The sequence below is a fragment of the Oryctolagus cuniculus genome, chromosome 1 (assembly GCF_964237555.1).
Source record: "Oryctolagus cuniculus chromosome 1, mOryCun1.1, whole genome shotgun sequence".
In the NCBI taxonomy this organism is placed as follows: Eukaryota; Metazoa; Chordata; class Mammalia; order Lagomorpha; family Leporidae; genus Oryctolagus; species Oryctolagus cuniculus.
The window spans coordinates 191,760,624-191,786,171 of record NC_091432.1 but is presented as its reverse complement, the minus strand read 5'-3'; the positions used below and the strand labels follow the sequence as shown (position 1 = coordinate 191,786,171).

The window sequence follows — 25,548 nt, the reverse complement described above, 5'->3', positions numbered from 1 at the left end:
TGGTAGGTATATAAGGAATGAGACAAAGGAAATAGAGGGTAGTAAAGGTAGATACTGACCAATTTAATGCCCTCAGTAACTGGAGGTAAATTCCAATTGGGAAATCTGCGGTAGATTTTTTTTTTAAGAATTATTTATTTATTTGAAAGGCAGAGCTACAGAGAGGTGGAGAGAGAGAGAGAGAGAAAGAGAGAGAGAGAGAGAGGTCTTCTATCTGCTGATTCACTCCCCAGATGGCTGTAACAGCTGGAGCTTCACCGATCCAAAGCCAGGAGCCAGGAGCTTCTTCCAGGTCTTCCACACGGGTGCAAGGCCCAAGGACTTGGGCATCTTCTACTGCTTTCCCAGTTCATAGCAGAGAGCTGGAGCAGCCGGGATTCAAACCAGTTCCCATATGAGATGCCGGCACTGCAGTCATTGGCCTTACTCGCTATGCTGCAACGCCAGTCCCCTGAGGTAGATATTAAATCAACACATACATGCATGCACATACACATACACAAATAAGTACAAATTGTGATAAGGACAAAAGGAAAAAAACATTTGTAACAAGGAAAAATAATAAGTACTTTAGACAGAGAAGGCCTTCCCATGGAAATGAAAACACATGCAAAAGAGTAACAGATGATTCCTAGCTACCCCAACTCCCACCCCCTAGGCTGGATTCCAGGCACTGGGATTCTGAATTAAATATAATACACCCACCTAAATATAAGATCTAAGTTTTAATGAGTTAGCATGTTCTTTGCAATGGTAGATTTCTGAGACTATGAGTATGTCCTATATCCTGGACAGTGTATAGGTCATTATTTGAATTTGTAAATTTGTCTCTGTTCACTGAAGTTGAGTTAAATTATGAATTTCATTATACATAATCTTTTGAGATTTATTTATTTATTTGAAAGACATAGTTACAGAAAGAGAGAGAGATGGAGAGAAAGAGAGAGAGAGAGGAGAGATGCAGCAGGGAGAGATCTTCCTTCTTCTAGTTCACTCCCCAAATGACCACAATGGCCAGAGCTGGATAGATTCAAAACCAGGAGTCAAATGGGTTCAAGGGCCCAAGAACTTTTGCCACCTTCCACTGCTTTTCCAGGCACATTAGCAGGGAGTGCAATTGGAAGTAGAGCGGCAGAAACTCCAACAGGTGCCAACATGGGATGCCGGCAGCTCAGGCTGCATCTTTACCTGCTATGCCACAGCACCCGTGCCTCATTATACATAAATTAAACCAATATATAATTGATTTAAAAATAAAGCCAGATTTAAATAATGAGTCAGGAAGCAAGCAAGCAAACTAAATGTGAATTATATTCTGACAAATACCTGCGTCTGTGGTGTTCACCTCTATGGGAGTCATCTGTTACTGGGTTAGTACTTGTATATAGATTCCTTTTACTTCTATAACAATAGTTCTCTCTTGCTTGTCAAGTATACAAGACATTCTTCAAAACTAATGCTGCTAATGTAGAGGAGTAAAGAAGATAAAAGCCTTTTCACCGATGTGCTGGGCTGAATGCTTCATGCTGTGGATGCCTTGGAGTGCAGCTGGCTATGAAGAATATCCCAATAATGTCTTTTGGCTTTGCTTCCATGTGCTAATTAAATATTTCTACCCAAGAGATGTCAAATACGTGTTATCTTGTCGCATTGGGAGAAACTAGAGCATAGGAAGATTTGGGAAATGGCAGACTCATGTGCATATCAAGGCCTCCCTGTGCTGTGATCATAAACACCATTGTGAAAGTATATATTTTTCTTTTTCTCATTTATGTGGCATTCCAAGGAAACCTATTTCTATTCTGTGTGCATATGTCAACATTTTAGGAGCAGGGGAGCAACGGACATTCTTCGTAAACACTAAAGCTGAATATATTGATTATGCCAATTTTTATTCCAGACTTGGTAAATTGATACATAAAGCGATTTAGCTAGATAATTATTAAATAATGCAAAGCTTCAGGGTAAACACCTTTTATGCATGGTTGTGAATTAAGATTTCACAGTAAAAGGTTCTTCCATTGTTATTTGCCAAACAATTTTAAACCTGCTTCGGTTGAAATAAATCGTTTAATTTTGCAATCACCTGCTGGAGTTGAACAATAGGGAGGCTATTTGCTCATGTTTGGCAGCATTATATATAGCCTAAGGCAGAAACTGTGGAAGCAGTGACTTGAAGTAGAACAGAGCTCAAAGAACGATCCATCATGGGAAGCAGGATACACAGCAGACTCATAGAATGGCAGATGTCCTAAACAGCACCCTGGCCTCAGAATCAGCCCTTAAGGCATTCAGATATGGCGGAAGAGCCCATGAGAATATTTTAGGCATGGAAAGCCAAGACACCCTGGAAAAAAAAAAGAAGACCTAAATGGAAGATCTCTGTGAGTGAGATCCCAGTGGAAAGAACGGGGCCATCAAAGAAGGAGGTACCTTTCTCTGAAAGGAGGAGAGAACTTCCACTTTGACTATGACCCTCTCGGAATAAGATTGAAGTCGGTGAACTCAAAAGGCTTCCATAGCCTTGGCAACTCATGACTAGAGCCTAGGGAGATTACTGACACCATAAACAAGAGTGTCAAATTGTTAAGTCAACAACAGGAGTCACTGTGTACTTACTTCTCATGTGTGATCTGTCCTTAGTGTATTGTCCAATGTGAAGTAATGCTATAACTAGTACTGAAACAGTATTTTACACTTTGTGTTTCTGTGTGGGTGCAAACTGATGGAATCTTTACTTAATATATACTGAATTGATCTTCTATATATAAAGATAACTGAAAATGAATCTTGATGTGAATGGAATGGGAGAGGGAGCAGGAGATGGGAGGGGTATGAGTGGGAGGGAAATTATGGGGGGGGGAGAAGCCATTGTAATCCATTAACTGTACTTTGAAAAGTTATATTTACTAAATTAAAAATTAAAAAAAAGATTAACTAAAAAAAAAAGAACAGAGCTCAAGCATTTTCTGACCAAGCAATCTTGGACCATCGTGAAGAGTTGTAAAGATGAGAGAAAATATATGTAAAACACTCATATATTGTCTGACAGATGGCAGACACTCAAAAACAAAATGGTAACTTATTGTTATAATGGCTGTTCATGCTATAAAAGCTGAGTTTGTTACTAGTAAAAGTGGACGAAGAGGCATATATACTTTTCAAATCACAAATAAATATTTCAAATTAACTCAAAGAAATTAGTAATGGTCCAAACTCTGAAAGGAGGCATGGAATATGGAACTTCATGCCAAGGCTGTATTTAGACTTTATTTTATCTCAGATTTATCTCAGATCAGCAATGTGTGGTACCTTCCATATATATTAAAAAAAAATTCTTAAGTGCAACATAGAATCCTAGATATCTATTGATTGAAAACCATTTCTGGATTTTATGATTGTACAGTTCTGGATTTATGAAAAGTGAGGTTTCTTTCTCTCTATCTTTCTCTGGCACTGTGTGTGTGTGTGTGTGTGTGTGGCAGAGAAGTTGTGTTTGTTGGTTTTCTGGGAAGGTGCATCTCTCCTGAGTGATGCAGCATGGAGTGGGATGGAAGATGGAATCCTCTAGATGATGGGGCAGAAGTTTGGGGATGCTAATGCCTAGAGGCCCTAGGTAAGTGGAAATGGTACCTTTGTACCAAGGTTGTCAGTTCTTTGTAGGCATAATTTTTAAACTTTGTGTGAAGTGGGAGCCACCCCAGTGAAGGCAAGACAAAGACTATCTGCTGGGCAAACGAAAGCGCTGATACGTTGCTTCCAAACAGTGGTTTAAAAAATCACTGATATGGGGGCTGGTGCTGTGGCACCATAGGTTAATCCTCTAGAGCCTGAGGCGCCAGCATCCCACATGGGCACCAATTCTAGTCCCAGCTGCGTGTCTTCTAATCCAGCTCTCTGCTATGGCCTGGGAAAGCAGTAGAAGATGGCCCAAGTCCCTGGGTCCCCGCACCCTCATGGGAGACCAGGATGGAGTTCCTGGCTCCTGGCTTCAGGTCAGTGCAGCTCCAGCCATTGTGGCCATTTGGGGAGTGAACTAATGGAAGGAAGACCTTTCTCTCTGTCTCTTCCTCTCACTGTCTGTAACTCTACCTCTCAAATAAATAAATAAAATAAAATAAAATAAAATAAATAAAAAATAAAAATAAATAAATAAATAAAATCTTTTAAAAAATCGCTGATATTGTCAAGTAAAAATATTTGGAGACCAAAAAGTAAAAATTATGTTGTCTTTATTATATAGTTCCTCTTAGAATTATTGATGCAAATGTATAATAATTTCATAAAGATAAACTAAGAGAATACATACTATATATTCTAATTAAATATTTTTATTGTTAGATTAATATAACCACTTTAGATAAAAATCACTTTTGGCTGGTTTAAGTCTAAAAGAGACATACTAAGCATATAAAAGATTATACCTTAGTATAAAGTATATTACAAATATACTGCCTACACTCCAAGGAGTACCAAAAGTAAGTGTCTTTCTGAATCTTCACATTGATAGAGAGAAAAAAATCTGAAAGAATTTTAGTAATCATATGCAGGCCATTGTGTTCAGTTTGCATCCTAAATTCATTCTGTATGAGGAATACAAACAAACCCTCATGCCAAATATTTAGGTAAACTTGGTGAAGATTGTTAAAGCTTCTGAATGTATGCAGGAGGAAATGTAGATGCTATCTGATTGAATTCATATTTGGTTCAGGCATCAAAGTATTCTTGCAGAATTCTTTAGATAATGTTTCAAGGAATATGAGCTTGGACTAAAAAAATCACCTAATATAAGAGGACTTCAAAAAGTTTATGTGACATTTAATTAAAAGATAAGTTTATTTTGTTGCAAAAAACGTTTGTGGAAAATGCACATTTTGAAAAACTAAAAATTCCATTTTCTACAAATTGAAGTAATTTCATACACAAGTGAATACCTTGTCTCAGCTGAGGAATCAGGTATTAACCTCATTAATAACAAGAGAGATCCAAGGGGACTTCAGAAAGTCAGAATACCTGTTCTCTTTTTTCTTCTGTCAGCATGTTTAAAAGATAGAAGTTACACATTTTACCTTTTGAGTGTATGTAATGAATGATGGATTTAAAATGGCCCAGACATCTCTATTGTGTTTTTAAAGATTTATCGAAGCTAAAAACTTGCTTGTTTTACTGACATGAACTTTCTTTGTTCATAAAACAATCTAGATAACAGTGTGTAATGAGAAATTAGTCCTTGCATTCCTTAGATTTTTGTTTCATGAAGTATTTTTCTTTAGGGATACAAGTCAGTTATTTCATGTTATGTGCAAGATTTCCAATATTAAAGTCTAGCTTAGTTAGAAAAAATATATTTCATCTTGTTGGTGTTTTGCACAAAGGCAATTATCTGTTGCTATCATGTTTGAGTTCCCAGGAGGGCCAGGACTGTAGAATTTTATTAATGATGTTCTGTAAGAAGATATATATTGAATTGTGTGATTTCATTAAACAGTTGCCAAGGATATACAGGTTTTTCTAATAAATCTAAACTGCCATCTCTCCCTTCTCTCTGGTTCCATTTTCTTTTGTCTTCTCAGAATCTGGTGGCTAAGCCTGGTTGTAGTTATCTGGAACGGTATGCTAATACTGCACATGCACGTATATTTGTGTATGAGCATATCCTGGTTTTTATGGAAAGAAACATAATTCATAGAGGATTTAGTACATTTGAGACTTCCAGGGCAGGATTATTTTTTGAATATTTATCATGTGTTCACTCCATTTCCTTCTGCTTCATAATTTTTCTTAAGCCTCACAGAGCTTCTTCCCAGCCACAAAGTATAATTTTATTTTCCCAGAAAGTGAACAACAGCATCTTAAAGTATGAAGGTATTTGTACATTCTCTAAGTTTCTTAATTCAGAGTAGAGGCATGATATTGAATACAGCAATTCCTTCCCCCAACCACTGATAATGAGTTCTTCTTATAATCAACTGCATATGACTTTTTGGCAGTTGTGAAAAAACTGAACCTGTTCTAAATGAATTTTCTGCCACATCAGATGAACATTACAGAGGGAACTTGGAACTGTAAATAGCAAATCAGGTTGAAGTAAATGGTATCAGAGTACTCAATGTAAGACTGAATCTTTAAGACAATAATAAAAGCAGTGTAATTCTTTCTTAAAAAATGACCTTAAAATATATTCTTTTGTCTTTTAAATGCGTGCCACTGGATAGCACGCTCCAAGAATTCAGATGATGCTGGTGATACACTCCTGTACCTCATGCTTAACTTAGTGCCTCACACATAGTAGACATTCAGTATATATTAACCAAATACAAAAGAAAGAATAGGAGGACATAGTTCACATTAAAGAAATGAAAATCAGATAAATATCAGGTATTTCAGCTTAACATTGGATGCAAGAAAACAGTGGGCTACTATTTTTAAGAGCACTAGAAAAAATCAAGACCTCAGATTTGGTACCCAACTAATTACTGTTTAAATGTGAGAACATTGTTTTATCATACAAAATCTCTGGAGATTTGGCTTAGATCCACACTGGGAACAGTTTGGATAAATTATTCACATAAGAAAATATATACACCTTAGAGGAAATAAATACTAAAGATCAGAGAAGAAATAAACAGAATTGAAACCAAAAAAACAATACAAAAGATCAACAAAACCAGGAGCTGGTTCTTTGAAAAAATAAACAAAATCAACACACAATTGGCCCAACTAACCAAAAAAAGGAGAGAGAAGACCCAAATCTGTAAAATCAAAGATAGTAATGGAAATGTAACAACTGACACAATAGAAATAAAAAGAATCATCAGAAACTACTACAAAGAGATGTATGCTAACAAATTGGGGAACCTGGAAGAAATGGATAGATTCCTGGACAAATGCAACCTTCCTAAACTGAGCCGTGAAGATATAGAAAATCTAAACAGACCCATAACCATGGAAGAAATTGAATCAGTAATAAACGCACTACCGAAAAAGAAGAGCCCAGGACTGGATGGCTTCACTGCCGAATTTTACCAGGCATTTAGAGAACAACTAACCCCAGTTCTTCTCAAATTATTCCAAACGATTGAAAGAGAGGGAATCCTCCCAAATTCCTTCTATGAAGCCAATATCACCTTAATTCCTAAGCCCAGAAAAGACACAGCAGAGAAAGAAAACTACAGACCTATCTCCCTGATGAACATAGATGCAAAAATACTCAATAAAATTCTGGCAAACCGAATCCAACTACACATCAGAAAGATCATTCACCTGGACCAAGTGGGATTTATCCCTGGTATGCAGGGATGGTTCAGTATTCGAAAGTCAATCAACGTAATCCAGCACATTAACAAATTGAGAAACAAAAATCATATGGTTATCTCAATAGATGCAGAGAAAGCATTTGACAAAATACAACACCCCTTCATGATGAAAACCCTAAGCAAATTGGGGTTAGAAGGAACATTCCTCAACACAATTAAGGCAATCTATGATAAACCAAAGGCCAGCATCATATTGAATGGGGAAAAGTTGAAGGCATTTCCATTGAGAACTGGCACCAGACAGGGATGCCCACTCTCACCATTGCTATTCAATATAGTCCTAGAAGTCTTAGCCAGAGCCATCAGGCAAGAAAAAGAAATTAAAGGGATACAAATGGGAAAGGAGGAAGTCAAACTATCCCTGTTTGCAGATGACATGATACTATATATAGAGGACCCAATAAACTCCTATAAGAGGCTACTGAAACTCATAGAAGAGTTTGGTAAAGTAGCAGGATACAAAGTCAACGCTCAGAAATCAACAGCCTTTGTATACACAGACAATGCCAGGGCTGAGGAAGAACTACTAAGATCAATCCCATTCACAATAGCCACAAAAACAATAAAGTACCTTGGAATAAATTTAACCAAGGAGGTCAAAGAACTCTATGATGAAAATTACAAAACACTAAAGAAAGAAATAGAAGACGACACAAAAAAATGGAAAAACCTGCCATGCTCATGGATTGGGAGAATCAATATCATCAAAATGTCCATTCTCCCAAAAGCAATTTACAAGTTCAATGCAATACCAATCAAAATACCAAAGTCATTCTTCAAAGACCTAGAAAAAACGATGCTGAAATTCATATGGAGAAACAGGAGACCCAGAATAGCTAAAGCAATCCTTTACAATAAAAACAAGGCCGGAGGCATCACAATTCCAGTCTTCAAAGCATACTACAGGGCAGTTATAATCAAAACAGTCTGTTACTGGTACAAAAACAGATGGATAGACCAATGGAACAGAATAGAAACACCGGAGATCAATCCAAACATCTATAACCAACTCATATTTGACAAAGGACCTAAAACCAACCCCTGGAACAAGGACAGCCTCTTCAACAAATGGTGCTGGGAAAACTGGATGTCCACATGCTGCAGTATGAAGCAAGACCCCTACCTTACACCTTATACAAAAATCCACACAACATGGATCAAAGAACTAGAGTTGCGCCACGACACAATGAAACTAATTGAGAGCATAGGGGAAACCCTCCAAGATATCGGAATAGGCGAAGAATTCCTGGAGAAGACTCCACAGGCACGGGTAATCAAAGATAAAATAAACAAATGGGATTACCTAAAATTGAAGAGTTTCTTAACAGCAAAGGAAACAGTCAGGAAAGCGAAGAGGCAACCAACAGAATGGGAGACATTATTCGCAAACTACACAACAGATAAAGGATTAACAACTAGAATCTACACAATGATCAAAAAACACCACAGAATCAAAACAAACAACCCAATAAAAAAATGGGCCAAGGACCTTAACAGGCATTTTTCAAAAGAGGAAATCCAAATGGCCAACAGGCACATGAAAAAATGCTCAGGATCCCTAGCCATCAGGGAAATGCAGATCAAAACCACAATGAGATACCACCTCACTCCGGTTAGATTGGCTTACGTACAGAAATCAACCAACAACAGATGCTGGCGAGGATGTGGAGAAAAGGGGACACTAATCCACTGTTGGTGGGAATGCAAGCTGGTAAAGCCACTATGGAAGACAGTCTGGAGAGTCCTCAGAAACCTGAACATAGCACAACCACAGGACCCAGCCACCCCACTCCTTGGAATATACCCAAATGGAATTAAAGGGGTGAAAAAAGCCATTTGCACCTCAATATTTGTTGCAGCTCAATTCACAATAGCTAAGACATGGAATCAACCTAAATGTCCATCAACGGATGACTGGATAAAGAAACTATGGGGTATGTACTCTATGGAACACTATACAGCAGTAAAAAAACAACGAAATCTGGGCATTCACAACAAAATGGAGGAAGCTGGAAAACATCATGCTGAGTGAAATAAGCCAGTCCAAAAGGGATAAATATCACATGTTCTCCCTGATCGATGGCAACTAAACGAGCACCTAAAATGATACCCATTGAAGTGAAATGGACACTATGAGAGACAATGACATGAGCAGCCCTTGTCTAGACTGTTGAGGAAAAACTTACTATTTTGTTCCTTTAGTATTTTTGTTGTTGTTGTTGTTGCTTGGTATGCTCTACACAAGACCACTGGTTGAACTCTGCAATCAATGCATAACCATTCTTAAGCGTTTAAAAATTAATAGGAAATTGATCTCTGTGGAACATGGGAGTGGGAATAAGAGAAGGAGGAGATATATAGGACGGCACATACTCACTCAGACCTACCTCCAATGGTGGAACTGGAAATGTGCCAGGGGATTTCAACTCAATCTTACCAAGGAGGCAGGTACCAATGCCAGCACACTTGGTAAAGAGACAAATATAAATACACAACTGATCCAAAAGATAGGGTAAGTGTCGAAGAGATTACACAAATAAGACCAGTGTAAGCAAATAATGAAAGATAGAATCAAAAGGGTTGAGAATGATCCTGCGGGGGAAGCAGGTCAGACAGCAGACTCATAGAATGGCAAATGCCCAAAACAGCACTCCTGTCTCAGAATCAACCCTTGGGACATTCGGATCTGACTAAAAGGTCCATGAGAGTCTCTCAGGCATGGAAAGCCATGACATGGTGGCAAAAAACAATCTAAATGAAGGATCCTGGTGAACAACACTCCAGCAGAAGGATCAGGCCTTCAAGGAGAGAGGCGCCTTTCTCTGAAGGGAGGAAGGAACCTCCACTGTGATATGGCCTTGACTAAACAAATTCAGAGTTGGTGAACTCAAGGGGCTTCCATAGCCTAGACAGCTCATAGCAAGAATCTCGGGTGATTGCTGACGTCATAAATAAGAGTGCCAATTGTTAAATCAACAATGGGAGTCACTGGGTTCATGCTCCCCTCGCAGGATCTCTGTCCTTAATATGTTTATCTATGAAACTCAAAAACAACACTACTAGTCGAACAATACCCTATACCTGGTTCGGTTGTGTGAGTGCAACCTGTTGAAATCCCTGCTTAGTATATACTAAATTGATCTTCGGTATATGAAGGTAACCGAAAATGAAACGTGATGGGGGGGGGAGGGGAGAGGAAGTGGGTGAGGGGAGGGCCACGGGAGGGAGGGAGGTCGGGGGGAAGCCACAACAATGCAAAAGATGCATTTTATATTCTACTTAAAACTATTGGTTGAGCTCTGTAATTAATACACAATTACTCTTAGGTGTTTAATTAATGCTATAACTAGTACTCAAATAGTATTTTACACTTTATGTTTCTGTGTGGGAGCAAAATGTGGTAATCTTTATTTAACATACGCTAAATTGATCTTCTGTATATAAAGAGAATTGAAAATTAATCATGATGTGAAGGGGAAGGGGAGAGGGAGTGGGAGAGGGGAGCGTTGTGGATGGGAGGGAAGACACGGCGGGGGGAGGAGGCTATTGTGGTCCAGAAGCTGTACGTTGAAAATTTATGCTCATTAAATAAATTAAAAAAAAAGAAAAGAAAATATATACACCTTAGGAAATGTTGCAAGAAATACATCTTTAAAAACTGTTTTTATTTCTTGGGGAAATCTGATGTTTTCTTTTTTTTTAACTTTTATTTAATAAATATAAATTTCCAAAGTACAGCTTTTGAATTATAGTGCCTTTTCCCCCCCATAACTTCCCTCCCACCCGCAACCCTCCCCTCTCCCGTTCCCTCCCCCATTCCATTCACATCAAGATTCATTTTTAATTATCTTTATATACAGAAGATCAATTTAGTATATATTAAGTAAATATTTCAACAGTTTGAACCCACACAGAAACACAAAGTGTAAAGTACTATTTGAGTACTGGTTATAGCATTACTTCACATTGTACAACACATTAAGGACAGAGATCCTACATGGGGAGTAAGTGCACAGTGACTCCTGTTGTTGCCTTAACAATTGACACTCTTGTTTATGCCATCTGTAATCACCCTAGGCTCTAGTCATGAGTTGTCAAGGCTATGGAAGCCTTTTGAGTTCGCCAACTCCGATCTTATTTAGACAAGGTCATAGTCATAGTTGAAGTTCACTCCTCCAATAAGAAAAAGGTACCTCCTTCTTTGATGACCTGTTCTTTCCACTGGGATCTCATTTGCAGAGACCTTTCATTTAGGGTTTTTTTTTTTTTTTTTTCCCCAGAGTGTCTTGGCTTTCCATGCCTGAAATACTCTCATGGGCTTTTCAGCCAGATCTGAATGCCTTAAGGGCTAATTCTGAGGCCAGAGTGCTGTTTAGGACATCTGCCATTCTATGGTCTGCTGTGTATCTCACTTCCCATGTTGGATCATTCTTTCCTTTTTAATTCTATCAGTTAGTATTAGCAGGCACTAGTCTTGTTTATGTGATCCCTTTGACTCTTAATCCTATCATTATGATTGGTTGTGAACTGAAATTGATCACTTTGACTAGTGAGATGGCATTGGTACATGCCACCTTGATGAAATTGATTTTGAATCCCCTGGCACGTTTCTAACCCTACTGTTTGGGCAAGTCCGATAGAGCAATGTCCCAAATTGTACATCTCCTCCCTCTGTTATTCCCAATCTTATATTTAACAGGGATCACTTTTCAGTTAAATTTAAACACCTAAGAATAATTGTATGTTAATTAAAGAGTTCAACCAACAGTATTAAGTAGAACAAAAAAAATACTAAAAGTGATAAAGTATTAAGTTGTTCATCGATAGCCAGGACAAGGGCTGATCAAGTCACTGTTTCTCATAGTGTCCATTTCATTTCAACAAGTTTCCTTTTTGGTGCTCAGTTAGTTGTCACCGATCAGGGAGAATATATATTTGTCCCTGTGGGACTGGCTTAATTCACTCAGCATGATGTTTTCCAGATTCCTCCATTTTGTTGCAAATGACTGGGTTTCATTCTTATTCTGTAGAGTACATGTCCCATAATTTCTTTATCCAGTCTACTATTGATGGGCATTTGGGTTGGTTCCAGGTCTTAGCTATTGTGAATTGAGCTGCAATAAACATGAAGGTGCAGACAGCTTATTTGTTTGCCAATTTCATTTCCTTTGGGTAAATTCCAAGGAGTAGGATGGCTGGGTTGTATGGTAGGTTTATATTCAGGTTTTTGAGGAATCTGCAGACTGACTTCCATAGTGGATTTACCAGTTTACATTCCCACCAACAGTGGGTTAGTGTCCCTTTTTCCCCCACATCCTCACCAGCACCTCTTGTTGGTAGATTTCTGTATGTAAGCCATTCTAACTGGGGTGAGGTGATACCTCGTTGTGGTTTTGATTTGCATTTCCCTGATTGCTAGTGATCTTGAACATTTTTTCATGTGTCTGTTGGCCATTTGGATTTCCCCTTTTGAAAAATATCTATTGAGGTCCTTGGTCCATCTCTTAAGTGGGTTGTTTGTTTTGATCTTGTGGAGTTTCTTGATTTCTTTGTAGATTCTGGTTATCAACCCTTTATCCGTTGCATAGTTTGCAAATATTTTTTCCCATTCTGTCGGTTGTCTCTTCACTTTCCTGACTGTTTCTTTTGCAGTACAGAAGCTTCTCAATTCTTTACAATCCCAAATGTTAATTTTGGCTTTGACTGCCTGTGCTTCTGGGGTCTTTTCCAAGAAGTCTTTGCCTATGCCTATATCTTGCAGGGTTTCTCCAATGTTCTCCAATAATTTGATGGTGTCGGGTCGTAGATTTAGGTCTTTAATCCATGTTGAGTGGATTTTTGTGTAAGGTGAAAGGTTTTCTGTGTCTTCCTGGTTCAGTTTAGGTAGGTTGTATGTTTCCAGTAGTCTATCCATTTCTAATAGATTTCCCTGTTTGCTGGCATACAAGTCCTTGTAGTAATTTCTGATGATTCTTTTTATTTCTGTGGTGTCTGTTGTTACATTTCCTTTTTCATCTCTGATTTTATTGATTTGGGTCTTTTCTTTTATTTAATTGGGCCAATGGGGTGTTAATTTTCTTTATTTTTTCAAAAAAAACAGCACTTAGTTTGGCTGATTTTTATAATGTTTTTTTTTGGATTCAATCCTGTTGATTTCTTCTCTGATTTATTTATTTCAAAATTGCTGAGAGCAAAGAGAAAGAGGGACCGTATATAAACTTTTACAATATTAGAAATAAGAAATTATAACGCTAATGTGAGAGATTTTTTAACAGTCAATGTAATATGTGCTGAAGTGTCATTTTAAAAATAAGGGGAAGTTTGCCAGCACTGCAGCTCACTAGGCTAATCCTCCGCCTTGCGGCACTGGCACACCAGGTTCTAGTCCCGGTCGGAGTGCCAGATTCTGTCCCGGTTGCCCCTCTTCCAGGCCAGCTCTCTGCTGTGGCCAGGGAGTGCAGTGGAGGATGGCCCGAGTCCTTGGGCCCTACATCCAATGGGAGACCAGGAGAAGCACCTGGCTCCTGCCATCGGATCACGCGGTGCGCTGGCTGCAGTGCGCCAGCCGTGGCAGCCATTGGAGGGTGAACCAACGGCAAAAGGAAGACCTTTCTCTCTGTCTCTCTCTCTCACTATCCTCTCTGCCTGTCCAAAAAAAAAAAAAAAAAAAAAAAAAAAGAAAGAAAACCCCATAACCTCAAATAATATCAATTAGAACTATGGCCTTCATCTCCCTTTGTGCAGTAAAGGTGAAATTAAGAGAAGTTATTTTGATTTTTCTTCATCCTGAATAGAAGAATCAATCTGTCCCTTCAAGGAAAACAGAAAACAAAATATGGAAGTGCTGAGGACTTAAGGATGCTCATCCCTAGAACAACTCAATTGATTTATCTGTTTCTTAAACTGCTATGGACAATTCAATACTATATATGCTGATAAATTCAACTAGTATGTTCAAAGTAGTTTAAATACTCTATTTTTTGACTCATGAGAAACTACAATCTAAAGAAAGATGTCAGTATAATAAACAGACCTTTGGTTTATAATCCAAAGTATCCAGGCTGGCGACACGGCTGACTAGGTTAATCCTCCGCCTTGCACCGGGTTCTAGTCCCGGTCGGGGCACTGGATTCTGTCCCGGTTGCCCCTCTTCCATGCCAGCTCTCTGCTGTGGCCAGGGAGTGCAGTGGAGGATGGCCCAAGTGCTTGGGCCCTGCACCTAATGGGAGACCAGGAGAAGTACCTGGCTCCTGCCATTGGGTCAGCACGGTGCGCTGGCCGCAGCGCGCCGGCCACAGCGGCCATTGGAGGGTGAACCAACGGCAAAAGGAAGACCTTTCTCTCTGTCTCTCTCTCTCTCACTATACACTCTGCCTGTCAAAAAATAAAAATAAAAAAATAACATAAAAAAAAAAATAATGGGAATTGGGTGGACGCTGTGGCGTACCGGGTAAAGTCGCCTCCTGCGATGCTGGCATCCCGTATGGGTGTCAGTTCAACCTGGCTGCTCCACTTTCGATCCAGCTCTCTGCCATATCCTGGGAAAGCACTAGAAAATGGCCCAAGTGCTTGGGCCCCTAAACCCATGTGGGAGACCTGGAAGAACCTCCTGGCTCCTGGCTTTGTATCAGCCCAGCTCTGGCCATTGTGGCCATTTGGGCAATGATCCAATGGATGGAAGATCTCTCTCTCTTTCTCTCTCTCTATGCCTCTGCCTCTCTGTAACTTTGCTTTTCAAATAAATAAATTAATCTTTAAAAAATAATGGAGAGGGGAGGGCTGTTAATTAAAAGTATAGAAAATAAGATAAAATTACAATAAAATGTAGGAAGAGGTCATAACATCAATAAGTGCAATGAAATGTTAACTGGAAAAGTGACAAGTTCAAATAATTACATAGAACATAATGACTTTTTTACATTAAAAACATGATACACATACACAGACATTATATATAACTATATATATATATATATTGAAATTTTATTTATTTATTTGAGAGGCAGAGTTGCAGATTCTTGGATGAGTCCACAGACTCTTTCCAAAGCCTTTCTCATACTGTGTGCTCATTCATGGGTGATTAAGAAAGAGATACAAAAACATCCCATGTTGAGAAGAACTATATAGAAAGACAAGATGCAGAACAGATATCTAGGATTTTATGCCCAAAGAAGGACTGGACATCTCTAGCATTTCACCTTGAGTGATGAAAAGGTGAGTACTGCTAGCAAGGTAGGCAGAAGCCTGCCAAAAGAGGCCCTGACTACGTAAGGGTGAATAAGCTTTACCTTACAAATGATAAAGTATAAATGAAAAAAATTTAACTTGGGCAGTTGGAGCTAGGGGACTAAGTTCTGTACTAGCCTTGAGGAATATCTACTCTATAGCAAAGTGAAAGACATAAGTTGCACAGCTACCACCTTTTACCATAGGATTCTTGTTCCAAAAGACATATAAGTTACAGAGCCAGGTTAAGCCTGTATAAAAATGAAGTATTATTAACCACCAGACTTTAGTGCTTTCAACTGAAGTGTACCATATGGCCTGTAAATGTGTACTAAAATATTTCTTTTAAAAATTATGTAAGGTATACAAGTTTCATGTATTTCACATATACAGATTTAGGGACATAGTGGTATTTCCTACCCTATTCTCCCTCCCGCCCACGCTTCTTTCGCCTCCCTCTCCTATTCCCACTCTTAATTTTTACAGAGGTCTATTTTCAGTTTGCTTTATACTCATTAGATTAATCCTACAGTAAGTAAAGACTTCAACATTACAAAGAAAAAAAAAAAAACAACCACTGTTCCTCAACAGTAGAGATAAGGGCTGTAAACAATCATCAAATTTCAAAATGTTGATTTCAGTTCAATATGTTACATTTTAGGTACTCTATTAATTACCATAGATCAGGGAAAACATGGTAAATATTCCTATATGAGGATTTCAGGTGGAAAAAACTGCAGAGTGCATATAAATAAACCCCATGATATTCAAGGCTTTGCTCAAAATATTGCTGATGTCAATGTAGGAATCAAAGAAAGAAGTGTTTAACTGATAATCAACTAACTCTCTGTATGGGTATTATTTCTGTCCTTAATATGAATGAAAATCTATTATTGGACTGTAATATGTTGTAGAAGGTTAAGAAAACTCATTGAATGTATAATTTATTGATGTGATTATTTTGCTGAGATATATCTAGTTAGTTTTTCATGTGAATCTTTCCATGTGAGAACATCTTTATCTGATTTCTAGACATTTGAAATATTCAAGCAATGCTTTCATATTTCAAGTGTCACAGGTGATAAATGCAATCTGCTGAGGCAGCTTAATATTCAGAAACAGTATTAAAGAATAAAGGAAACTGACATTTCTTTTGAGTTTTATGTCAGGTGCCATTTATATATTATCTCAATAATTCTCAAAACAAACCTTGAGATAGGTAAAATTATCTCCACAAGAAAATTATTCTCTAAGAGAAATTTCCTTGTTAATAAATAATAGTGCTGGGACCAAGCCCAGATTCCTCTGAACCCATGTTTTGCTCCTTAAACTATAATTTTCCCATTGTAATATGCTGCATTAAATATTTGTAGGCATCCTTGGATGTATAAAGGAAAAAAGTAAAGCAAACTATACAAAATTTGAGTGACAGGTTTGAGCCTATTGACTTGCAGGTCAGCATTCTAATGCCTTGGCCAAAAATCTTCCCAAATTAATCAGCCTTGGCTTCTTTTCTATACAACAAGGTTGTTAGAAGTGTACCATAATGACCACCACCAGGGTCATTTCTCCCGTGTCAATACAGTTAGTGCATGACAAACTTTCTCTAAGCTAAACACTCTCATCAGACATTACTGGGTTGACAATGCCCAGAAAGTAAAGATTCCTTTTTGAAGCCAAGAGCACACTCTAACAATAACGGAATGTCTCTACAAGTAGCTAAACTTTTTAAATAGTTTTTATTATTTCATGAATTTCATATATACAGTAATTTTTAAAATTTTTATTTTAATTTTTAATTAGTTTTTAACAGATTTGTAGATACAGTTCTAAGAACATAATGATATTCCCTTTCTCCCCCTCTCTTCTTCCCTAACCCTCTCTCTGTCCCACCCTCCTTCTTTTCTTTTTTTAGTTTTTGAGATAACATTTTAAATGTACATTACAGTAAAAAATTCTTAATACTTAGCCAAATAAGTTTTGCAAGTAATAAGCAAAACATAACTAGTTTAGTGAGCATATAGACAATAGCTATAAAGAACAACTGAATGGAAAAATGAGCATTCCACCTGCATACAGTAAATCTTAAAGTAATCACACGTCATTAAATGTATAGTATTATAAAATTCTTAACCATTGGTTTGATAAAGGTATAAAATGAAGTTTTATTAATTGTATTTGCAGTAATATTGATACACACAGATCTTTCATTTTTTCCTCCTTTTTTTGTGTTTGTCTTTTTAAATTTTAAGGGAGCATATGAAGTATTCGTCTTTCTGGGTCTGGCTGATTTCACTCAACACAATGTCCTCTGGTTGTGTCCATTTTGCTATAAATTGTAGAATTTCATTCTTTTATAGCTGTATAATTTTCCATTATGTATATATACCAGATTTTCTTTATCCATCACAGTTCTAAGAAGATAACTATATTTCCCTACCTCCATTCTCCTTTAATCCCACCAATCCCCTTCCTTCCCTCCCGTCTTTTCTTTTCATTAATTTTGCAGACATAATTTTAATCTACTGTATAATCACAGGCTTAATTCACCACTAACCATGATGTTCAACAAGTAAACAGTAGGAAGACTACAGTTCAAAAGGAGTATAAACAAAGACTAAAAACAACAATCATATCCCATAATGTCCATTTTGTTCCTATACATTTTTTCATATTCTATATTAACTGCTAAGTATCAGAGAAAACATGATATTTGTCTTTTTTGGAGATTAGCATATTTCACTAGGCATTAAATCTTCCAGTTTCATCCATTTTATTGCAAAAGACAGAACTTCATTATTTTTTATAACTGAGTAGTATATATACCACATTTTGTTTATCCAGTCATCAGGTGATGAACATTTAGTTTGAATCCATATCTTGATTATTGTAAATTGAGCTGCAATAAATGTGGGAGTGCAAATAATCCTTTCATTTAGGAAAATTTCCAGGACTGATATGGCTGGGTCATATGGTAGATCTATTTTCAGATCTCTAAGGAATCTTTACAGTGTCTTCCATAACGCTTGTACTACTTCACATTCCCACCAACAGAGTATTAGGATACCTTTCCCTCCACATCCTCACCAGCATTTATTTGTATTTTGATTTTTGAATGATACCCATTCTAACTGGATTGAGGTGAAACCTCATTGTGGTTTTTATTTGCATTTCCCTGATGGATGCCCATTTTGTAACTGGATTGTTTGTTTTGAGCTGTTTACCTTCTTGAACTCTTTGTAGACCCTGGATGTTAATCCTTTATCACTTGTATAGTTTGCAAACATTCTGTCCCATTTTGTCAGTTGCTTCTTCACTTTGTTCAGTGTTTCCTTTGCAGTGCAGAAGTTCATTAGCTTGATAGAATCCCATTTGTCTATTTTTGCTTTTACAGCCTTTACTAGGATCTTTTCCAAGAAGTCTTTGCCTATGCCAATGTCCTGCAGATTTTCCCCGATGTTTTCCTTTAGTAATTTGATGATATCAGATCATACATTTAGATCCTTGATATACTTTCAGTTGATTTTTATATAAGGTATAAGGTAGGGATATTTTTTCATACTTCTGAGCTCATAGATCCAATATTTTCCATCACCATTTGTTGAAGAGACTGTGCTTTCTTCAGGGATTGATTTTGGTTCTTTGGTCAAAGATTAGTTGGTTGCAGATGCATGAATTAATTTCTTGGGTTTCTATTGTGTTCCATTGGTCTACATGTCTATTTTCTGCACCAGTACCCAGCTGTTTTTATTATAACTGCCCTGTCGTATGTCTTGAAATCCAGAATTATGATACTTCAGCTTTATTTTTGTTGTTTGAGATTGCTTTAGCTATTCAGACCTCTTGTGTTTCCATTTCAATATTCACATCATTTTTTCTAGATCTGATAATAATGTTCTTGGCATTTTTCTGAGATTACATTGAATTTATAAATTGCTTTGGATAGTGTGGACATTTTCATGATATTAATTCTTCTAATCCACGAACATGGAAGATTTTTTTTTCCATTTTTTAGTCTTTCATTTCTTTCCTTAATGTTCTGTAATTTTCATTGTAGATCTTTCACATTCTTGGTTAAATATATCCCAAGGTATTTAAAATTTTTGTAGCTATTGTGATTGGTACTGATTTTACAAGTTCTTAGCCACAATATTGTTTGTGTATAAAATATATTGGTTTTCTGTGTTGATTTTATATCTAAGTTCCCATAGTCTCTATGTGGAGTCTTTTCGTTCCCCTATATATAGGGTCATTTCATCTGTAAACAGTGATCATTTGACTCCCTGTTTTCCAATTTCTGTTCCTTGGATTTATTTATTTATTTATCTTTTGCCTTTAGATCATTAGCATTTATTTAAATAGCCTGGCATCCTGGCATTGGGTGCATAAAAATTTATGGTTGTCATATCTTCTTGTTGAGTTGATCCTTTAATCATTACAAAATGCCCTTCTTTGTCACCCATTTTTTGTATTAAATTCTATTTTGCTTGATATTGGTATGGCTGCACCTGCTCATTTTTGCTTTCCATTTGCGTGGAATAACTTTTTCCATCCTTTCACTTTCAGTCTGTATGTATATTTGCTGATGAGGTGTGCTACTTGTAGGTAGCAAATAGATGGATCTTGTTTTTAATCCATTCAGCCAGTCTGTATCTTCTAATTGGAGAATTTAGACCATTAACATCCAAGGCATTATTGCTAAGTAATGACTTTGTTTTGTCTTTTTTCCAAAATACTCCTTTTTTTGCTTTGGATTTCCTATGTATTTTTACTGCCTTAACATTTTTAGTAATAATGACTATCTTTCTCTGTTTCTTCAAGTAGCATATCCTTAAGCATTATTTATAAGGCTGGATGAGTGGTGATGAATTCTTTCAGTTTCTGTTTGTTTTGGAAGGTCTTTATTTCATGTTAATTTATAAATTAGAGCCTTGATCAGCACAGCTTTCTTGATTAACAGGGTTTTGTTTTTTTTTTTTTTTCCTTTTAGAACTTGCACTATGTCTCTCATTCCATCCTAGCCTGTAGGCTTACTGATGAAAAATCAGCTTTTAGTCTAATTGGGGATATTCTGAAGGTAATCCATTGTTTCTCTCATGTACATTTTAGAATCTTTTCTTCATGTTTTACTGTTGAAAGTTTGACTATAATATGTTATAGTAAAGATCTTTTGTGATCATTTCTATTAGGATTTCTATGTATTCCCTATACTTAGATGTCCCTAGTTTTCTCCAAATTAGGGAAGTTTTCTGCTATTATTCCACTGAATAGGCTTTCTAATCAATTCTGTCTTTCCATACTTTCAAGAACTCCTAAGACACTTATGTTTGGTCATTTGATAGTATCCCATAAATGTACAGCACGATTTTCAATTTTTATCATTTTTGTTATTTTTTTTCTTTTTTTGTCTGACATATTTCCAAGGAATTGCCTTCTAGCTTGCAAATTATTTCTTCTGCCTCACCAAGCCTATTGTTAAGGCTTTCCACTGTATTTTCTATTTGACATATTCACTTCTTCATTTCTAATATTTCTGTTTGAATTCCCTTCATTATCTCTATCTCACAGGAAAATACAAGTGTTTTCTATGATTTTCTTTAACTTGTGGTTTTCCTTCTCATTTTTTAGTAATCCTACAATAATTTTTTAATTCCTTTTCAGGCATTTCATCGATCTCTTTTTCTTCACATTCTTATTTTGAAGTGTCATTGTATTCCTCTAGGGCAGTTGTTTTGCCTTCCTTGTTCATGTTTTTGTTTATTTTTTGGCATTTGTGAAAACATTTGGTTTTCCTCTCTGATGGCTTTTATCTTTGAAATATGCATCCATGGCTTAATGGAGCATCTGCTCCTTAAGTGAATATCCAGAGCTGTATGCTGGAGAGGGTGGGGCATGGAGATGTAGTCAGTGGTTTAGAGTGGGGCAAGAGTCCAGGGTGACACTCTACTTGAGTGCGGTAGATATCTTCTGTTGTCAGAAAGGGAGATGGTATGGTCTCATCAGCTTCTGTGATCACAGCCTCATCTCCTCTCTGCCAGGTGATCAATGCCTGGGGTTGGCTCACAGTGGCTACACATCCCACTCACACAGGTAAATAACCACCCAAAGAATCTGCATGGTATCAGTGTGAGCACAGAATTCCACAGTGACCAATCCCAGGCATTCAAGAACTCTGAGCCTCTGAAGCCAGATACTGCCCAGAGACCCAGCTACATCCCATGGCCTATCATGCATTCACAGAGTTCCCCACAGTCTTAGCACATAAGACTCCCACAGTCACATGGTACAGTGGATCCACTCTCAGCCCTGTAAACCTTCCTTCAAATCTCAAAGTTAATGGGGATGGAAGATTTATACTTCAATAAAATCATCTAGTTGTGCACGTTAACGAGCCTCCACAGCCTCTACTCACATTATTAAATGGGGCTTCCTCCCTGCTGGTCATTGGGTGTCTTTGTTGGATGATAGGAAGAAAGAAATGTGTTCTTCATTTCCAGAATTAGGTGGGCACCCTGTTTTCTGCTAGCGTTCTAGGCAGGACTCAAAGTCAGTGAGGCTGACAAGGTTCTCCCTCAGGCAGTATCACCAGTGACACCAGCTTCTCTTACCTTGCACAAAAGAGTCGTGTCTTTTTCAGCCCCGAGCTGTGGGAGTCACCAGTGGTATCCCTGATTGCTGCTGCTTATTTGCACTGCTCATGCTGCTCCACTGTGTCTCTCTTCTTTCTTTAGAATTTCCACTGCAAACTTCTCTCCAACTCTCCCCAGGGAATGCAGTTACTCTTCTTTTCTTCTGCTATCTTCTCATGGTCAAAATCAGCATGTCGGCCGGCGCCGCGGCTCACTAGGCTAATCCTAGTCCCGGTCGGGGCGCTGGATTCTGTCCCGGTTGCCCCTCTTCCAGGCCAGCCCTCTGCTGTGGCCAGGGAGTGCAGTGGAGGATGGCCCAGGTGCTTGGGCCCTGCACCCCATGGGAGACCAGGAAAAGCACCTGGCTCCTGGCTCCTGCCATCGGATCAGCGCGGTGCGCCGGCCGCAGCGCGCCAGCCGCGGCGGCCATTGGAGGGTGAACCAACGGCAAAGGAAGACCTTTCTCTCTGTCTCTCTCTCTCACTGTCCACTCTGCCTGTCAAAAAAAAAAAAAATCAGCATGTCTTTTCTCTATTCAGCCATCTTTGATTCCAGCTCAACTCTTTGGAAAGTATGATTATCTTTTTATTCTTGATGGTTCCCATTCATTCACAATTATGGTGCCCATACAGACAGACATAAGTAGGTTTTATTATTTGATATATATACATTTACATTCCAGTGCAAATTTCAAAGGACACAATTGACTGCCCACAAAATTAATTATAATTATTCCCTGTATGTTTCTTGTTCCCTAAGATTTGATACCTGCATACATAGTCATCCCAGTTCCAGATTATGTAAGAATACATTAAAGACCTTAAAGTCATCAGCCAGTGGGCCCTGGAATTACTCTTGCTGCCATTGATATCCATTTACCCATAGGCTCCCAAATTTTCCATTTTTATTACATATTATTTAAAACTCTACAATTGGAGTAGGCATTTGGCTCAGTGGTTAAGGTGTTATTTGAGAACCCTGCATCCAGTTTTGGAATGATTGGATTCAAGTTCTGGCTCCACTCATGATTTCAGCTTCCTGCTAATGAACGCTCTGAAAGGCAGCAAGTGATGACTGAAATTGCTGGGTCCCTGCCACCAACTTGAGAGACTTGGATTGAGTTCTCAGCTCTGGACTTTGGACTGACCCAGCCCTGGCTGTGTAGGTGTTTAGGGAGTGAATAGATCTCTGGCTGGCTGTCCTCTTGTATAAATGTCTGTCTTTGTGTTTCTCTACCTTTCAAATAAAAAAAAAAAAAAAAAACTCTACAGTTGAAATTCTGATGATTCATTTTGCTCTGAACTTCATTTTCAGACTTGTTCTTTAATCAGAGCCAGAAAAAAGTTTTTGGCTTTTTCTGAGTATCCAAACCATATGCTATAAAGGCATAATCACTGTTACAGATTCTATTCCAAATAACACTACTTAGCATCCAAAAAGTTGGTCATGTTGGGGCCGGCACTGTGGTGCAGCGAGTTAACGCCCTGGCTTGAAGTGCCGGCATCCCATGTGGGCGCTTGTTCTAGTCCCGGCTGCTCCTCTTCCAATCCAGCTTTCTGCTATGGCCTGGGAAAGAAGTAGAAGAAGGCCCAAGTCCTTGGGCCCCTGCACCCATGTGGGAGACATGGAGAAAGCTCTTGGCTCCTGGCTTCGGATGGGCGCAGCTCCAGCCGTTGTGGCCATTTGGGGAGTGAACCATTGGATGGAAGACCTCTCTCTCTCTCTCTCTCTCTCTGCTTCTCCTCTCTCTGTGTAACTTCGACTTTCAAATGAATAAATAAATCTTTAAAAAATATGCTTAAAAATTTGGACACCCTTTGATATTGACTTAAATCTTTATGGAGTTTACCATGCTCCCTTGAGCTCTGTATAGAGGAAACTCCTGGCTCCAAGAAAGAAAGAAAAAATGCAGAGCAGGCCCTCAGTAACCTCAATGTCTGCTACTTATTCTTTCTCATAAGTCTGAGTTACTGTGCACATACCATACCTTGTTCCTGTGAAAGAAACGTTTATTTCTGCTTGTCTCTTATCCAGTCCTTGGCATTCCATGCTTTTATGTTAAGCCAGGACTACAGCCATTTCATCTTCCATCTCTAATCTATCCAACATATTGTTGGTCAAGCTGACTTTCCCTGAACTTCACTTCATTTATACTGCATCTTTATAGAAAATTTCATACCTTTCTTTGGCTGCAAAGTAACCTACAAAGTATTAAGTTTGGTTTAGAATGCCTTCCGTGATACAGTGCATCTTGTTTTTACATACATAACCCTCTGTACTTTCTTACTCCTACCTTATATGATTATCCAAGTTGAATGGTCTTCATTCTCTGATCACCTACCCTGATTCTTTCCCACATCTACAAAACTCTCATCTCCAAGTTTTTCAGCTGTTTCCATTTACTGGTTTTCCAAAGCATTATTATCCATGAAGCTTTCCCCTTTAAAGAATTATGCAGTTGAAAAAAACTTTGAAGTCTCTGAGTCCAATACATTATTTAATGATTTACTCCCGCTCTAAAATAGCCTCTATTAATGGTCACTGAGGGGAATTGGTACAAAGGCAACCAGTATAGACTATGTCTTATCTTTACTTTGGTAGTGTCTGGCGCATTTTAGATAACCTTGTGTATGCCTTAAAATTGTTTGCTAAATGAATGAATAAATGGATAAGTGATGGATTGATTGGCTATCTTTTCTGGTAGGGATAGCATACTTTTTCTCTGAATGGCTAGATTGTAAATGTATTTGGCTTTGTGGGTTGTATGGACTGTGTTGCAACTACTCAACTCTCCTATTATAGCAGGAAAGCAGACATGCAATATGTAAATAAAAACACATGGTGGGATTTGCTGGGCTAGTTTGTCAACCCTTGTCTTCATGAAACAAAGCCATCTAGAAACAGTATTTTGTAGTACTCTTCCTCAATTACTTCAACTTTCTCTATATAAGATTGTATTATTCTTATTTAGATATTCCAAAAATTTGCATGCCTCCTCAAGTCAGGTCCAAATCCCTCAGATACTCATGTTACTTTGAGGTTCTTCACTAATTTAGCCCATCTTCCAGATTTTATTGTTTGTTTTTGCAAAGCATAACATCTATATCCTAAATAAAATCGAATATCTCACCTTGACGTGGCAACTGAAAAGTAAATTCATTTCCTACCTTCCTCTATGTGCTATAGGTGTAACAATAAAGCTTAACAGCATTAAATTTGTGGGAGGCACATCGTATTTCCTGTTGATCATAAATCATACTTTATACTTTTATTTAAACCGTTCATTCTGAATTAAGAAATGTTGCTTGAGGGTAGGGAGAGGCTCTTGAAACAATTTTAACTCAAAGTGAAGGTCTAGCTGGAGACGAGGTACCACT

At 37.9% G+C, this 25,548-nt stretch overlaps 1 protein-coding gene across 8 annotated transcripts in view; it reads left to right on the top strand.

Annotated features, from left to right (window-relative positions):
• Positions 1 to 25,548, top strand: part of LINGO2 (leucine rich repeat and Ig domain containing 2) — a 1,403,193-nt gene that overhangs the window by 910,019 nt on the left and 467,626 nt on the right. For 4 of the 8 annotated variants that reach the window (XR_007923822.2, XR_007923817.2, XR_007923818.2 and 1 more), the window contains exon 1: positions 7,315 to 10,472. The exons of the other annotated variants lie outside the window; for them this stretch is intronic. The gene's annotated coding sequence lies outside the window, so the exon portion shown is untranslated. Of the gene's footprint in view, positions 1 to 7,314; positions 10,473 to 25,548 lie in introns of those variants that run through there. 8 annotated transcript variants of the gene reach the window in all.